The sequence below is a fragment of the Hakea prostrata genome, chromosome 9 (genome assembly GCF_041222555.1).
Source record: "Hakea prostrata isolate BN-2017 chromosome 9, UWA_Hpros_2, whole genome shotgun sequence".
NCBI lineage: Eukaryota > Viridiplantae > Streptophyta > Magnoliopsida > Proteales > Proteaceae > Hakea > Hakea prostrata.
Window position 1 is genome coordinate 62,649,001 of NC_142608.1, and position 19,432 is coordinate 62,668,432.

A 19,432-nucleotide genomic window follows, 5' to 3' on the forward strand; every position below is an offset into this window, starting at 1 on the left:
GCAAAAAAGCAGGAGCGTTGGGAATTGGAGAGATAAGAGAGAAACAGGAAGATCAGGAGATTGCAGATCTCGAAGTTTATGGATCGGAAATCAGCAAAAGATTTCGCGTCCTCGATGATCGATCCAACGATTGGTGAATAAAGATGGCGGAGAAAATACCGAGGAAATAATGAACCAGAATCCATTTGCTAAAGACATTATGTCAGCACCATTGCCGCGCAATTTTAAACTTCCGACATTCACGATGTACGATGGAAGTACAGATCCAATGGAGCACCTGCTCGCTTCAACTCATATGATGCTAGCAGTAACTCGATATTTTAAAGTGTCGCTCATTTCCATCTTCCCGAAAGGATCTGCAACAACCTGGTTCTTCAGCTTATTGCCGACTCCATCAAGGATTTTAAGGATTTGACGAAAGTATTCTTGTCAAGATTCCAAAGTAGCATGAAAAGCAAAGAAATCGTTGATAACTTGGCTGCAATTCCTCCAAAAATCGGGAGAATCAACTCGAAATTATATGAAGAGATTCAATCAGAGTCAATTCAAATTAAAAATTTGAATGAGGCGGTGGCATATGACGCTATGTTCGGGAGGCCTAACAGATGAACATCTTCTCGAATTTCCGATTATGAATAAACCAAAGAAACATAGCAGAATTGACGACTCATCAGAATCGGGATGCAAATATGAAAGACATCCTCCAAGCAAGAAAAGAAACCGATAGCAAGGAGTTAAAAGAAAAGATGAGGGAGTTGTGAAATCTGATCGAGAGATCAGGAGAGAACGAAGGAACAAGCAGGAGCTTTTCAAGAAATATTCCCGATCGCAATACAGAAGGGATATTCCCAAACCATTCCAAGAAAACTACACTCCTCTCAACGTAAGAAGATCGGAAATTCTTATGCAAATCCAGCACCGGGGATTTATGAAATGGCCATTACCTATGATAGCAAAGGCGGATGAAAGGAATCCGAATAAATTCTGTAGATATCACAAAGATCATGGTCATGATACCGATGACTCCAGAATTCTAAAATATGAAATTGAACGACTGATCAACCAAGGAAGATTAGATCAAGATGTTCAAAAAAGAAATGGGGGAAACAAGAAGAAATGTTGCTGATCAGCCGAGAAGGTGGAACAATCGAACACCAAAGAAGAGAAGAACAAGCCAAGGGAGATTTTCAAGATAACTCTCCGTGAGGAAAATACTAAACAAGCAGGAAAATCGGCAGATTCAACGTATGCAGTCCCCGTCATGACCATCCTGGGAAGTTTGGACTTAAATTCAATTTCAAAATCTAAGGCTCATGCCGTATGTGAATTCCCGTTGAATCTCATGTTATTCCTAGAAGAATCAAAATGATGAAGGAAATAGTCTTCACGGAGGAAGAAATGGAAGGAATTCAAGAGCCACACGATGACGCAGCTTGTGATAGTCATTGAGGTGGCGAACAGAGATATTCATAGAGTTCTCGTAGACACAGGATCATCTCGTAGACATCATGTCTTACGAAGCTTTTCAACGATTGAAGTTGGATACGGTCAAGATAAAACCTTGCAAGACAAGACTATCTGGATTTTCTCGAGAGTCTACTTCGGTAGAGGGAACTCGTGGAACTAACGATAACACTTGGAACACATCCACAAACGGTAACTACAGCTTACCAAATTTTTGTTAATAAAAAGTCCGTCAAAGATACAATATAATTCTCGGGGAGACCAACGTTGAATACTATTGGAGCAATAATTTCGACAAGACATTTGAAGGTCAAATTTCCAACGTAAAGTGGCATTGGAGAATGCAAATCGATCGGAAAACTTCAAGGCAAAGCTACACAACTTTTTTGAAGGATTCGAAAGCACAAGGTAAGGCACTTGCCTTTACCGTTGAAGTTACGATAATAGAGATGAGGAAAAAATTCAAAGAGGTGAACCAAGAGAAAAGCTAGAAAAAATTTGTTTTGATTTGGAGAATCCGAAAAAGGGACCATGATAGGAGCTGATCGGAGCCGGTCAGATAAGCAACAATTGAAAGAATTTCTCCAAAGAAAACGCAGATGTCTTTGCCTGGTCAAGACAAGACATGCCAGGTTTAAGCAGGGAGGTAGCAGAGCATTGTTTATGGATAGATAAATCTATCAAACCAAGAAAGGTAGACGAAGGAATTTCTCATCGAAAAGCATGATGCAATTAAGGTTGAAGTGGACAAACTTAAGAAATCTGAGTTCATTGAGCAAATCGAGTGCCCAAGGTGGTTAGCAAATGTGGTAATGGTGAAAAAACATAATGGAAAATGGCGAATGTGTGTAGATTACACTGATTTGAACAAGGCATGTCCCAAGGATTGCTATCCTTTGCCACGAATCGATCAGCTAATCGATGCCACATCAAGTCAAGAGATGTTGAGTTTTATGGATGCTTATTCAGGATATAATCAAATTCTTATGAAAAAGGAGGATCAACCTCACACGGCATTCATGACCAATCGGGAAAGCTATTGTTATAAAGTTATGCCTTTTGGGTTAAAAAATGCTGGTGCAACATACCAAAGGGCAATGAACAAGTCGTCACTGATCAAATTGGAAGAAATATGGAGGTTTATGTAGATGATCTTCTTGTAAAAAGTCAATTTAAATCTGATCATCTCGTCGATCCGAGAGAATGCTTTGATGTATTGAGGAGAAATGGAATGAGACTCAATCCCGAGAAGTGTGCATTTGGAGTTTCATCTCGTAAATTCCTAGGTTTCATGGTCACACAGAGGGGCATTGAAGCAAATCCAGAAAAATCGTGGCTATCTTAAATATGACGGCTCCCAAGAAGATGAAGGAAATTCAAAGCTTAACAGAAGAGTTGCAAGCATTAAGTAGATTTATATCTAGATCAGGAGATAAGTGTGCACCATTCTTCAAGGCTTTGAAGAATCTAAATGCACTCAACGAATTCAAATGGTCAGAGGACTGTCAAAATTCATTTGAAGAGCTAAAGAGGAGGTTGACCACATCCACCAGCTTTATCTCGACCAAAACCCGGAGAAAGCTTGCAGATATATCTATCTTCTTCAAAGGCGGCGGTAAGCGCGGTGTTAATCCGGGAGGAAGGTACTGTCCAAAATCCTATCTACTTTGTAAGCCATACATTGTTAGATGCAGAATCTAGATATCTGGAATTTGAGAAACAGGCTTTCGCCTTAATAATAGCAGCCAGGAAGCTCCGGCCCTATTTTCAGGCTCATCCAATTATTGTTCTTACTAACTGGCCTTTAAAGAAAATACTGCATAAACCTGATCTGGCAGGAAGAATGGTATCATGGGCAGTAGAGTTAACAGAACATGATATAGATTATAGACCTAGAACTGCAATAAAGGCACAAGTTTTGGCTGATTTTATTGCTGAAAGTATTTCATCACCAGAGGAGGAAAAAGATTCTAGTAAGGCATCTTCTGTATGGACCTTGCATGTAGATGGGTCAAGTCATTCGCAGGGATCAGGAGCGGGAGTGATTTTACAAAGTCCGTTTGGATTTGTAATTCAAAATGCACTTCGGTTTAATTTTCATGCTTCAAACAACGAAGCAGAATATGAAGCTCTTATTGCAGGATTACGACTAGCTAGATCTCTCTGTGTTCAAAGCATCGAAGTAAAAAGTGATTCGGAATCGGTGGTCACCAAGTCACGGGAGCGTATGGTGCGAAAGATGATCGAATGGTCAGCTATCTTAAAAAAGTATCACAATGTAAGGAGTGGTTCACACAGCTTCTCACCACAAGGATATCTCGAAATCAAAACAATGAAGCCGATTCTCTCGCAAAATTGGCATCCGCAAAGTCTCGTTTCTATTCCACAAACTGTATATTATGAGGAGCTAGATATTCCGGCATATTCAGAGCCAGAGATAATGGAAATTGATGCAGAGATATCTTGGATGGATCCTATTATGCAATATCTAAAAGATGGTATTCTTCCTGAAGATAGAGAAAAGGCCGAATCGTAAAAAGAAGAGCTGCCAAGTTTATTCTAAAAAATGAGTTATTATATAAAAGAACAGCTTTCGGGGCCACCGTTGAAGTGTTTGGGACCCTCTCGATGCTCTTTATGCTCTATCTCAAGTTCATGAAGGAATTTGTGGAAACCACTTAGGTGGGAAAGCTTTGGCATATAAAATTTTAAGACAAGGATTTTATTGGCCACGTAATGCAATCTGAGGCAATTGAGTATGTAAAAAGGTGTCATCAATGCCGATTCATGCACCAATTCGGAGCCAGCCAAAGAGAGAGCAGCTAACATCAATTCTTAATCCTCTCCCATTTGCTATGTGGGGTATGGATTTGTTGGGACCTTTTCCTGTTGCAGCTGGAGGGAAAAAGTTTGTGGTGGCTGCAATCGATTATTTTACGAAATGGGTAGAAGCTGAAGCCTTGGCAACAACTACCACGAGTCAAATTGAAAAGTTCTTCGAAATCATGTCATATTCAGATATGGCCTACCAAAGATTCTACCGACTGATCACGGACCACAATTTGACAATGAGAGATTCAAGGAATTCTCAGTGCAGATTATCATATTGAGTGCAAACACTCATCCGTAGCGTATCCTCAATGCAATGGCCAAATTGAGGTAACAAACAGAACACTTTTGCAGGGGATAAAAAAGAGACTGGATGAAGCGCATAGTCCCGTGGATTGATGAACTACCTCATGTATTATGGGCATATAGGACTACGGTCGAACCCCAACAGGTGAAACACCTTTCAGATCGGCGTATGGATCGAAGCATTGGCTCCAAGTGGAAATGGTGGGATCAAATAGATATGAAGGATTTGATCCAATAACTAATGAAGAGGGACTACGGGCAAACCTCGAATTTTTAGATGAAGTCGAGAAAAGGCCTTATACCGTAATATGGAATATCAAAGGAGAACAAAAGCAGTATTATAATGCTCGAATCAAACATAAATCTTTCGTAGTAGGAGATTTGGTTTTGAGGAAAAATCAGCGTCGATCCAAGGAATTGTGGAAAGCTTTCGCAAACCGGGAGGGACCATATGTGGTAACAAAAATCGTGAGCAAAAACACATACCGGCTGAAGGACTCTCATGGAAGTTGTTTGAAATGACCGTGGAATGTAGTTCACCTTAAGAAATATTATCGGGAGAAAGAATTTTCTTGTATTCTTGGAGAATGCATTTTATTAAGCGGGGTCATCCAAAGTTTCTTTCTCGTTATTAAACCAAGAAACATTAATGTGAACCAGCTTTCTTCGATCAAGCCATATCAACGCTGATCCAGGGTCATTCCTTCCGAGGATGATCCCCGACTCTTCCGAGGTTCCGGTCAGCCCAGGTGGCCCGCCCTTCCGAGGCCTCGGTCATGCTTTCCGAGGCGCGATCACGGATCATTCCGCACCGAGGATGATCCCGACTCTTCGTGAGTTAGGCTCAAGTAGCCAGCCTTCCGAGGCGTGATTATGCTAGCTGATCCGGATCATTCCGTACCGAGGATGATCCCGACTCTTCGTGAGTTAGGCTCAAGCAGCCAGCCTTCCGAGGCCTGGTCATGCTTTCCGAGCCGATCACGGATCATTCCGCACCGAGGATGATCCCGACTCTTCGTGAGTTAGGCTCAAGTAGCCAGCCTCTCCGAGGCCTGGTCATGCTTTCCGAGGCTGATCACGGATCATTCCGTCCGAGGATGATCCCGACTCTTCGTGAGTTAGGCTCGGTAGCCAGGTCACGCTTCCTAATCACGGATCATTCCTTTCGCGAGGGTGATCCCGGATTGTTCCTTCCGAGGAATGATCCCGACTTTCCGAAGTCGACCCAAGTGGTCAGCCTTCCGAGGCCAGGTTATGCTTTCCGAAGCTGATCATGGATCATTCCGTACCAAGGGTGATCCCGACTTTCCGAGTCGGACTCCAAAGTAGCCATCTTTCTAAGGCATCATTTGGATCGAGTACGACGGAATTAATCAAGAAAGTAACTCAAGGATCAAAGTTACATTGAAGTCTCGTTAATTAAAGCTCAAAGGTCGATCGTATTAAATCAACATCTCAAGCTATCTCGATCGTAAAAAAAAAAAAAATCATTTCAAATACTTTTTCATCAGAGGTATTTTCAGCAGTATATATATATAATATAAAAATAATCACAATAGAAGGAGGGAAGAAAATTTCATTCACATAAAAGATGGACAAGTAAAAAAAAAGAGAAGAAAAACCCTCATATGCAAAAGAGGTAGGCAAGAAAGAAAAAGGTAAGTCCATAGAGCAAAAAGAGTGTTTTCTTCATATGTGTGATTTTGTAGATGGATCAACATCTCGTAGCATTATCGACGGATCAACATCAACAAGATCATTAGCAGCAATATCTTCATCTCCTTGAGCAGTAAATTGTCATCATCATTATCATCCCAACCACCGCGGAATGATCCGGGCCGTAGAGCCGGAGGAGTCACTCATATCATCATCGAATCATCTTCCGATGAACAATCAGAACTGGGATGCTTCAAATTCCTAAGATCAAAAAAGGTTCTAGAAGGGAGAAACTCTGGAGGTAACAACTTGAAATCTAAACCAGGGTGAGTCTTAAGGATCTCTGAAAAAATTTGGTCAGAGCAGTCCTTTACCATATTTTTGCAAAACCCTAGGAAAGTCGGATTATCTCCAACTTCCTTTATAGAAGAGGTAACCGAGTTTAAAACTATCTCGCTCTCATTTTGTATTCTTCTCTTTTCAATTTCAAACTGTTTCCTCTCTCGCTTCTAAGTCTTCATGCAGCAAAAAGTTTTGAATTTCAAAGTTTCATCCAGGAGTGCATGAAGGTTTTCTTTCTCCTTAGAAACCAAATCAAAGGAAGCATTGAGATTATCCTTTTCCACTGTCATCTCATTTAGCCTTGACTCCAAACCATTATTCTTATCTTCCAAAGTAGACTTCTCCAACAGAATTGAACTCAAGGCTTTCACATGATATTCTTGTGCCAACTCTAAAGCAAAGATTCAGCTTCTCAATCTCATCAAACTTCTCCCGGAGTTCATTCTTTTCCTTCTCAATGCTTTGTGACCGGACCAAGGCTCGGTCGCCTTTCCTTTAAGATCTTCTCTTTCACCCGTGGCAATTTTGGCCCCGTCAAGGGCATCATCCTTTAACATTTTAAGTTGAAAAAGCTCATTCCTATGATTCAAAACGGCTTCTCTCAACATAGAAACTTATTCCTGCAATTCAGCACAATGGTCAAAGCAAATTTCATAATCATTATGCAAACTATCAAGATCATTCATCAAATCTATTTCTCTCGAACTCACCGCTGTTAATTTTCTTTCCGAAGATCCCAATTTTCTTCGAAGATCCCGTACCTCATTAACCAATTCGAAGTTCTTCTTGATCAGCTCAACATTTTCCCGAGACAAAGTTTTCTCTCTCCAACACTTCGTAAAATGCATTGAAGGCAGCTCCAAAACATCTCGTTTATCAATCAATATATATATACATTAAAGACAATATAAATAATCAGATCAAAAGTGAATTAGTTTTAAAAAAAAAAATAATAATAATAAATAAAAAGAAGGAGATGGTCTAATTCTTACCCCCACCCATGAGAATAAAGATCAGAATCAGACATCCGTGCAAGATTCTTCTTGTCGCGAGGAATTCCCGCCTTTTGTACCCCATTCTCCGGCAACCTCCCAATTACGGCCGGGTCGTGGTGATTTTCTTTTAAAAACCACTCAGGGGTGGAAAGGGTTCCCGTAATCAGCATTGCTCATGGTATCATCAACCCGATCGTGGGCTGGTTGGAGATCAGCTACCCCAAGAATATTCTCAGGATTAACATTCACCGCAAAGATCATTTGAACCACCGCATGATGATATTTTCTTGATCTTCATGAGGGACAATTACCACGAGGGCTTCAGGAGGGACAGGATTATTCTCTGGGAGGACTACTTCATGAATTCCATGGGAAACATTTTGGTTATTATCCTCTAAAGGAGGAACATCTTCATTACTTCTCTCAGGAGGAGGAACATCTTCATCATTTTTCTCAGGAGGGGGAACATTAGTATCTGGGGGAGCAAGAACATTGGTATCCGGAGGAGCAGGAACATCAAGATCTGGGACAAAGCAACATCCAACACAGGATGGACAAAGGTAAAACGGAAGAACAACATCCAAGGGGGAGACAGGAACATCAATATTTTCATCACATAGTTGATCGGCTATTTCTTCAATAATACCACCTGCAGATATGTTAGTATGTCTTCAGCAATTTTCTTCGATGGTCGAAGAATAGTCAAATAAATCCTTACCTTGACCTTCGTCCTCAACCATTTTTTCTCGGGAAGACAGAAGTATCATGAGGAATTTCTTCACATGGATTATCTTCAACAACAGGAACTTTTATGGGGGCAAGATGAATTTCTTTTCTTCTTTTCTTCTTCTTCTTTGAACCGATGGGCCCCGGTCGGAGATCGGACTCGTAGACCTAAGTCTACATCTCAAAGTATTGGAGGTTCTGGAGGTCCTCATCTTGGGACCAGGGATTTCACTTGCAACTGTTTTCACAATTTGCACATCAAGATCTTCTCCGATGGCACTTTCCGGAGCCGGGGTAGTTTCCTCTTGATCGTGGGAATCTCTCTTAGCAGCTTTTCTCTTCGAAGGATGACGGGCAAGATGTTTTCTTTTCTTGGAGGGTTTAATGACCCTAGAATCGACTTCTTTTCTTCCGAAACACTTCTCCGTAAGTCAAGAACATTAAGGATGGGACGAGCAACTACTTCGATGGCAAAAATATATGATAATGAATAAGGATTACAAAAGGATAGAAAGGTATACAACAGTTATTATCTTTACCTGGAAAAAGACCATGACTAATGAGACCTGCATCCGTCTTCAACTTGGCCGCATCTATGGGAGTTCCAGTTGGAATCATTCTCCAGGTTGTTCGGTCATATTCAAGAAGTTAAGCAGACGTACTTTTAGAGGAGATAAGGATTCCAAGGAATGAAGACACCATCGAGACCGGAAGTTTGGATTTGGAATAGCGCAGAAGAAGTATTTTTCCCGCCATTGTTTATTGTCATGGGGAATGGAGGAATCAATGAAAATTTTGGATTCTCTCCCAGCTCACCCAAAATGCAGTTCTTCTCGCAAAATGAAGATATCCGCGTTCGCGGGATACTTTCAGGGTGTAATAATTTCTGAAGAGATCAACAGACGGGACACGGTTCATCTGAAGAATGAACGCAAAAAAAAACCAACCAGCCTCCAACTATTGGGAGTAAGCCGAGAAGGACAGACATGATAATAGTCTAACAAAGATTGAACTATGGGAATCAGCGGGATTCTAAAACCTGAATCAAGGTGATCAAGGTAGATGGTGATAACACCAGGATCAACTGAGTAAGGACGGTCGGAGGAGTCGGGAACCCATACTCTAGCATCAGAAGGAAAATGGTAACTTTCCAAATAAGAATCCAGGGAGGATTTCTTTATTTTAGTGGGATACCATTCAGACCGGCATGCTTTGGGTCCATTTTTTCTCCGGACATGTTGACAGGAGTATAAGGAAGGATGGCTTCGTCATGAGCATACGGGACCGGTTTCCAATCGAAGGATCATGTTGAGAAGAGGAAGAAGCACCAGACACATTTTTCATTTGCTTTCGCTTGAAGGTATATCAGGTAGGGAAGAGATACTGGGTACTGAAGGATTGGAAGCAGGATCCATGGCGGAGATAAGCAAGGAAGAAGAAGGAAATTGAAAAGGTAAAATCTGAAAAGGAGTAATAAAGAAGTTAGCAGATAGGTATGTTGGTGTTCGCGAAGAAGAACAAGAGTACGGAAAGGAAAAGGCGACAATGGATGATATATATAAAGAATGAGAGAGGATTTCTTGAAAGGAGGGGGAAATACACGATGGTCCAAAATCAATGGTCATTACCTTTCGGAACCGACGCGTGGATTAATCAGCTAACGCATGAAAAACAACAGTTGAAAAAATGAAGATGATGTGTGAAAAGACAAGGGAACAATATGATGGCAATGCATGGGAAAAAGACGAAGTCAGTGATCAGACGGCGGTAACGCTAAGGAAGTTAAAAAGTTGTATTTGAAAATTCAGAAAAGATCTGACAAGACAGTGATTTCAGCCGATTTTAAGATAATTTGGGGGCTGAATACAGTAATATAATGTCAACCAATACGAAGGACATGATCTCATGAGAGATATAATTATAAGCAGATTTTCAAGATAATGATGATATGATGCGGTAACTCGTCATCAAGGTTTTGAAGAAACCAAGGATTACCTGGGGAAAAGACATAATAGCTGGACAAGAGATGCTGTGTGTTTTTTATGAAAAGGATAAAACCTCCTGACCAGAGTCTCATACAGGCTCGACCTGATCAGCAGGCTTGGGGGCTTATGTTGTAACTAATATATCCACTGCCGGTTCATACCGGTCAAACCAATCTTAGTTGGGTTCGATTGAGAGATAAAGGAAGGATGATCAATGACGTCCAAAGAGGAGCGATGATCCGACGGTTATGATTGAAAGAGTGTTATAAGCGGGAAAGCAAGTATAAAAGCGAGGGAAGATCCGAAAGAAGGTAAGTCTCTAGAATCAACCAATACTCTAAGCTCACTCTAATTGAACTCCATTACTAGCATTCCAAAAGCTCCAGAGAGAGCTCTGTGAACACCATTGACTCCATACTGACTAGATCGTCGGAGACGAGACGCCGATCAAGACGATCGGCTCCGTTTCTTACTGTGACTCTGTGTTCTTTCAGGAGTGAGAGGTTGATTGATCAAGGAGCAAACCAGATCGAATCAGATCCGAGGAGTTCGGTGCGAGAAACTTCGGTTCAAGGCGAACCACAAAAAAAAAAAAAAAAACACAAACACCTATTTTTTTTTTTTGTGGGGGGGGCGCCCGCATATAAAATTGGCCCCCGCCACCATTTTTATTCAAGAAAGGTGCTATTGTTTCGACAAAGCACCCGAAGATAAAATTCCCGATCGATATGGGAATTGGTCAAGTCTCCTCTACCAGAAGATCTCTCGGCAGTGTTACGTTGCCTATTTAAAAGACAAGGAGGGCTCGAGGAAGGTAACTGCCCTGCCTATAGAAGTTCGAGATGATTGGGAAGAGACAGAGATGCAAAGACCCGAACCAGTGGAGAAGCTAGAGCAAATCCAGCTGTGTACCGAGGATGAGAAAAAAATTACTTATATCGGGTCTGAACAGTGGAAGAATTTAAAGATGAGTTGAAGTTATTTCTTCAACGGAATAAAGATGTATTTGCATGGTCTCGCTGAGGACATGCCCGAATCGATCGGGCCATTGCAGAGTACAAACTCTGGATAGGGCGAAACCAGTGATACAGAAAAGAATAAATTTCTCCATTGAAAAATATGAAGCCGTTCGAAACGAAGTTGAAAAACTTAAGAATTCTGGTTTCATAGAACCAATTGAGTGCCCAACTTGGTTGGCCAACGTGGTAATGGTAAAAAAGGCGAATGGGAAGTGGAGGATGTGTACAGACTACACAGATCTTAACAAAGCTTGCCCAAAAGATTGCTACCTGTAAAACCCAGCCCTAACCTTGACCCGGAAACCTTGTTATTTGTAGGTCCAGTGACCCGAAGTAAAGTAAGAAGTCAGCTTTGGGCCATCCCAGTGAAGGACTTGGTGTCTGGCTTTGAATCCATGAGAGTTGAAGATGAAGTTCTATTTATGGAAACTGAATCTTGATGAAGATCGGATTAGTTGATGGACTTGGAGTGCTCTCTATCATGGTTTGAAGGCATTTCTACCTATTAGGTAAGTCACTTGTTATGTGTGCAAAACCCCTTTAGGATTGGATTTGATCTGGGTCTTCAATTCCCTATTTTGGAATTGCTGTCTGCATTGGTCGACTGGACCAGTCGACCAATCCACTCGACCAATGAGTGCTGTCTTTGGCAATTAGGTTTTGCTTTCTCTATTTAAGTCCAATCTCGAGTCTACTTCGTATTTGCTGCCTCCAAACTCTTTGGAACGAACCAAAGACCTCTGCAAGTCATCTCCCTTGCATCCTTGGTGATTTTCTTGACGGATCTTCGTCAAAACTCTTCCTTTTGCATCAAAGGTATGTCTACACTCTCTTCTTCTCCTCCATCTCTGTTTTTCTTTCCTTTTTGAGTTGAGATAGTAGAGGAGATGCTGCATTCTCTGTTGCAAACATCTCTGGACTTGTGTCTCATGATCATCCTAAGGATTAATGGCTAAAACAATGATCTTAACCATGATCATTGCAAGCTTTTGAAGGAATCATGATCAAACCATGGTTTAGTCTTTGTTTAATTTCTTATTTGAATTCTGATCTCCTTGGATCTTCTACATTGATCATGTTAGTAGTCAATTGCTGTGTTTTCTTTGCATGATCCATGATCTATCAATCTCTAGTTGTTCCTCTTCTACCATACCATGTTTTCTTCATGAATCATGATAGTTACATATATGGTAGGTTTTGTTTCCTTATTCAGATTTATGCTTTTAAGCCTATTTCCTTGAAGATCTAAGTATGCTTTTCATGATACATTTACCTGAAGCAATGATCCATTCTCCTATTGTTCTTGTCCTTTATTTCTATCTTGAATTCTTCAAGATCCATGGTTGATCTAATTATGGTAACTTTTTGTTTCCTAATTTGGATCTTGATGGCTTGATTGGATTAGTGTTTTGAGGTCCCCTTTATGTTAGGATACTACTGATGTAGTTTACCCCTTGATTAGTACCCTTTTGAACCACCAAATTCGGATTTTATATCTTAAAACTCTGTTTTTTTAGGCTATTGTCTGCATTAGTGGACTGATTGGTCGACTGGACCAGTCGACCAATCCACTCGACCAATGAGTACAGCAACTCCAGGATTGGTCTGTGTTGGATGTTTTGGTATCTTTTCTGTTAGGAATCTTTCCTAATATGTTGTATACACTTGTTTAGGACCTTCTTCCCAAGTTTGCCAAGATCTTACTTGATTTCTTAGGATTCCTTTGCAAGTTATAAAAGGTAAGGATGGTTACTTCTTTAACAACATAAATTGCATAGCTTGGTTTCTATATTTGAATATCATTGATTTGTTTCCTTAATTAGATTCTTACAATGATATATTACTGTGGTACTGTCTTGATATCAGTAGCATTACTTAATTATATTGAATTGACTCATGTATGATTTACTTACCAAGTATATACAAAGTGATTGTAATTATTGATTTCTTTCCATATATGAAGTTACCATATATGTGATGATATGATTTGATGCATGTGTATGCTTAAGTATGGTTTGGAAAGGAGAGGTGTCCTTTTGACACTTCTGTCCTTGGACTACTACGGGAATATTATGGGATGTTTCCGGAGATGCCCTATGGACACCTTCCTAAACTGTTGGATGACATATCTAGGATTGTCTAGTAGTGTTTGGCTAGGATGTCCTGTTATGTCAGACCCTAATCGGAGGGGTATTGAGACCGAACGACCCATGGTAGCAATGGGGATTCATGGGCGCTCAAGACCGGTAACCAACCCGTGAGAGAACAGAAATCACATTGTGGGGCCCATTTAGTGGTAGGGCTGCATATGGATAGACTTGGGCTCACGGGCGCTCAAGACCGGTAACCAACCCGTGAGAGGACGTGAGAGCTTCCCGTTTACCATATGTGGATAACCAATAGGGTTGATGAGTCCGTAGTCAGGGACTATGAGGACTCTAGTGTGAAGGATACCGGAAAGGATCGTCAGGGACGAGGAATGGACGTATCTGGATCTGACTTGATGTAACTAAGTAGAAGACTTGCATTTGGCTAGGCTTTACCCTGACATGCGCCGGTACTTAGACCAATGGTGATGTGAGAGAGTGGTGACTTAACCCCCAGCCATGGAATGTCCCGAGGGATGCCGGACCCATTACCAACTGATGATGAGTGATTGAGACCTTCCTAAAGAAGTACGGTGCTATGACTTAAAGCATGTCTACCAATAGAGACCAGCATATATAGAGTTAGATTCATTCATTCATTGCTTGTCTCATATCATATTGCATTTATGTCTGTTCTGAAATCCTACCATTTATGTTATTATGGATTTAACTGCCTTACTGAGTTTCTTTGAAACTCATTCCTTTATTGTACAATGTTTGTTAGACTATTCTGCAGGTACTGAATATTATGACGGTCCCTATGAAGAAGCGCAAGGCGAAGAGGCATATCTCCAGGAAGGTGATTGCAGTTACAACAATTACACTGAAGATCCCGCGAGTGGTTATGCTCCGTACGATGCTTAGTCCGACCATTGAGTGGAAGCGCCCTTGTGCCGTTTATGAGATTTATACTTACAGGGATGTTGTCTATAAAGTGGAGAACAATTTAGTTACCCATTGTACTTGCTACTGGGATTAGATTTTGTCTTGCTTATTCTCTTTTAGAACTACTTTTCCGCTGGTTGTAGAGTGGGATTTTGCCTCACTTTACTTATCTGATGTAGACACTCTGATTTTATCTAGTACTCTGATTAATATATGATTCATTCTTTCCTTATTGGATCTATGGTTTATCTTCCGCACTTTTATTGTTCTTGTTCATGATTATGTTATTGTTTATGTGGGTGGTTGATTACTCGATACCTGATCTTCGGGCTGTGGATCACACTCTCGGGTATGCCAGATAGGGTACCGGCTGGGAGGATGTGACACTACCCGTTGCCTCGGATTGACCTCTTGATAGATGCGACTGTAGGATATGAAACTTTAAGTTTCATGGATGCCTACTCAGGGTATAATCAGATCCTTATGAATAAGGAGGATGAGAAGTATACGGCTTTCATGACTGATCGTGAAAGCTATTATTACAAGGTCATGCCTTTTGGCCTGAAGAATGCAGGAGCAACATATCAGAGGGCCGTCAACAAGATTTTCAAAGAGCTGATAGGAAAGAATGTTGAAGCTTATGTTGACGACATGCTAGTGAAAAGCTTTACAAAAGCAAATCATATTACGTGATTTGATCGAGGTATTCTCGATCGCGGAAATATCAAATGAAGCTAAATCCAGAAAAGTGTGCCTTTGGAGTCTCCTCGGGCAAATTTTTGGGCTTCATGGTATCACAGAGGGGAATTGAGGCTAATCCTGCCCAAATACAAGCTCTAATTGATATGGAGGCTCCCAAAACTGTTCAGGATGTGCAGTGTTTAACAGGGAGAGTTTCTGCTTTAAATCGATTCATCTCCAAGTCCGGAGAAAAATGTTTGCCTTTCTTCAAGGCACTTAAAGACCTGAAGGGCAAGAAGGAAGCGAAATGGACCGAAGAGTGCCGAAAGCTTTCGAGGAATTAAAAGAAGCACTTGGACAACCACCGATCCTGTCCGCACCGCAGAAGGGGGAAATATTACAGCTATATCTAGCGACGTCCCTTTCAGCGGTCAGTGCAGTACTTGTTCGTGAAAAAGATAAAAAACAGTGGCCGATTTACTATATAAGCCACGTGTTGCTAGATGCAGAGACAAGATATTCACAGATTGAGAAGCAGGCTCTGGCTCTCATGATGGCCGCCAGGAAGCTAAGGCCATATTTTCAGGCTCATCCAATTGAGGTATTTACAACTTTTCCTCTTAGTAAAGTTCTTAATAAACCTAATTTGTCTGGAAAGATGGTGTCCTCGGTCGGTTGAACTCAGCGAGTTCCAAGTGAGCTTTAAGCCCGAACCGCAATCAAGGCTCGTGCATTAGCCGACTTTGTAGTAGAAACTACCGCACAGTGGAACCCACCATTGAGGATCCCATTATACCAACCACTTGGGTGGTATATGTGGATGGTTCGAGTAATAAAGATGGAGCAGGAGCTGGAATTCTATTAAAAAGTCCAGCAGGATTTATTATTCGATATGCTTTGAGATTTGCATTTGAAGCAAGTAATAACGAAGCGAGAATATGAGGCTCGATAGCGGGACTTCGGTTGTCAAAAGCATTATCTATTGCAGATGTTACTATTTATAGTGACTCTCAACTTATAGTCAACCAAGTCCAGGGGGAGTATGGTATTAAAGAACCACGCTTGCAGAAATATCAAGAGATAGTGCAGGCATTTCAAAACCAATTTCGGAATTTGAAGATATCTTAGATTTCGAGAAATGAAAATTCAGTGGCAGATGAGCTATCCCGACTAGCCAATGCCAAAGAAAGAATCTAGACCCTTCGGTCTACATTGAAGAGATAACTTTTCCAAGTTATCATGAGAAAGAAATTTCTTATATTGAAGCGAACGTTCTTTGGATGGATCCGATAATCGAGTATCTAAGGGATGACAAATTACCGGAGGATCCAATAGAGGCAAGGTTGATCAAGATTCGATCAGCTAGATTTGTCATTCAGAATGGGAGACTATAGAAAAGATCTTATGCTGGACCCCTTATGAGATGTATAGGCCCCGAATGTCACGCCCTCCCTGCCGGTACCCTATCTGGCATACCCGAGAGTGTGATCCACAGCCCGAAGATCAGGTATCGAGTGATCAACCTCCCACATAAACAATAACATAATCATGAACAATCATAATAAAAGTGCGGAAGATAAATCATAGATCCAATAAAGAAAGAATGAATCATAAATGAATCAGAATAATAGATATAATCAGAGTATCAAACAGATAAGTAAAGTGAGGCAAAAATCCCACTTTACAACCAGCGGAAAAGTAGCTCTAAAGAATAAACTAGACAAAACCTAATCCCAGTAGCAAGTACATTGGGTAACTAAATTGTTCTCCACTTTATAGACAACATCCTTGTAAGTGTAAATCTCATAAATAACACAAGGACGCTTCCACTCAATGGTCGGACTAAGCATCGTACGGAGCATAACCACTCGCGGGATCTTCGTAGTAATTGTGGTAACCGCAATCACCTTCCCCGGAGATATGCCTCTTCGCCTTGCGCTTCTTCATAGGGACCGTCATAGTACTCAAGACTGCAGGATAGTCTAACAACATTGTACAATAAAGGAATGAGTTTCAAAGAAACTCAAGAAGGCGCTTAAAAATCCATAATAACATAAATGGCAGGATTCCGTAACAAACATAAATGCAATATGATATGAGACAAGCAATGAATGAATGAATCTAACTCTATGTATGCTGGTCTCTATTGGCGTACATGCTTTAAGTCATAGCACCGTACTTCTTTAGGAAAGTCCACTCACATCCTCAACCATTTAAGATATCTTGGATTCTCTCACGGATCATTTCACCGGTCTTGAGCAGCCGATTGGTAATGGGTCCTTCATCCCTCGGGACAAACCTTGGCAGGGGGTTAAGTCAACACACTCTCTCACAACCATTTGGTATAAGTATCGGCGCATGTCGGGGTAAAACCTAGCCAAATGCAAGTCTTCTACTTAGTTACATCAAGTCAGATCCAGATACGTCCATTCCTCGTCCCCGACGATCCTTTCCGGTATCCTTCACACTAGAGTCCTCATAGTCCCCGACTACGGACTCACCAACCCTATTGATCATCCACATATGGTAAACGGGAAGCTCTCACGTCCTCTCACGGGTTGGTTACCGGTCTTAAGCGCCCGTGAGCCCAAGTCTAACCATATGCAACCCTACCAATAAATGGCCCCCACAATGTGATTCCCGTCCTCTCACGGGTTGGTTACCGGTCTTGAGCGCCCATGAATCCCCATTGCTACCACGGGTCGTTCGGTCTCAATACCCCTCCGATTAGGGTCCGACATAACAGGACATCCTAGCCAAACACTACTAGACAATCCTAGATATGTCATCCAATAGTTTAGGAAGGTGTCCAGAGGGCATCTCCGGAAACATCCCATAATATTCCCGTAGTAGTCCAAGGACAAGTGTCAAAAGGACACCTCTCCTTTCCAAACCATACTTAAGCATACACATGCATCAATTCATATCATCACATATATGGTAACTTCATATATGGAAAGAAATCAATAATTACAATCACTTTTATAACATTGGTAAGTAAATCATACATAAATCAATTTAATATGAATAAGTAATGCTACTGTAATCAAAGTTATGCAACAGTAGTATATCATTGTAAGAATCTAATTTAGGAATCATATCTATGATATTCAAATATAGAAACTAGATTCATGCTATCTATGTAATTAAGGAAATAACCATCCTTACCTTTTATAACTCGCAAAGGAATCCTAAGAAATCAAGTAAGATCTCGGCAAACTTGAGAAGAAGGTCCTAAACAAGTATATACAACATATTAGGAAAGATCCCTAACAGAAAAGATACCAAAACATCCAACATAGACCAATTCTGGAGTTGCTGTACTCATTGGTCGAGTGGATTGGTCGAGTGGTCCAGTCGACCAATGCATAATAAGAGCTTATAAAATCAGAGTTTTGAGATATGAAATCCGAATTTGGTGGTTCAAACGGGTACTAATCAAGGGGTAGACTACATCAGTAGTATTCTAACATATAGGGGATCTCAAAACACTAATCAAATCAAGGTATCAAGATCCAAATTAGGAAACAAAAAGTTACCATAAATAAATCAAACATGGATCTTGATGAATTTTGAAATAGAAAACAAAGACAAGAACAATAGGAGGATGGATCATTGCTTTCGGTAATGAAAACATGAAAACATGCATTGGTCTTCATGGAATAGGGCTTAGAAGCATAAATCTAAATAAGGAAATAAAACCTACCATATATGTACTATCATGCATCATGAAGAACACATAGTAAGGTAGAAGAGAACAACTAGAATTCTATGGATTATGGATCATAGAAAGAAAACACAACCATTAACCACTAACATGATCAATGGAAGAAGATCCAAAGAGATCAGAATTCAGGTTAGGAAATTAACAGAGATTAAATCATGGTTTGATCATGAATCCTTCAAAAGCTTGCAATGATCATGGTTAAGATCATTGTTCTAGCCTTAAATCCTTAGGATGATCATGAGAACATGTTCAGAGATGTTTGCAACAGAGGATGCAGCATCTCTTCTACAGTCTCAACTCAAAAAGGAAAGAAAAACAAAGATGGAGGAGAAGAAGAGAGAATAGACATACCTTTTGATGCAAAAAGAAGAGTTTCGACGAAGATCCGTCAAGAAAACACCAAGGATGCAAGAGAGATGACTTGCAGAGGTCTTTGGTTCGTTCCAGAGTGTTTGGAGGCAGCAAATACGAAGTGGACTCGAGATTGGACTTAAATAGAGCAAGAACAACCTAATTGCCAAAGACAAGACTCATTGGTCGAGTGGATTGGTCGACTGGTCCAAGTCGACCAATCAATCGACCAATGCCGACAGCAAGACCAAAACAGGGAATTGAAGGTCCAGATCAAATCCAATCCTAAAGGGGTTTTGCACACAAGTCAAGTGACTTA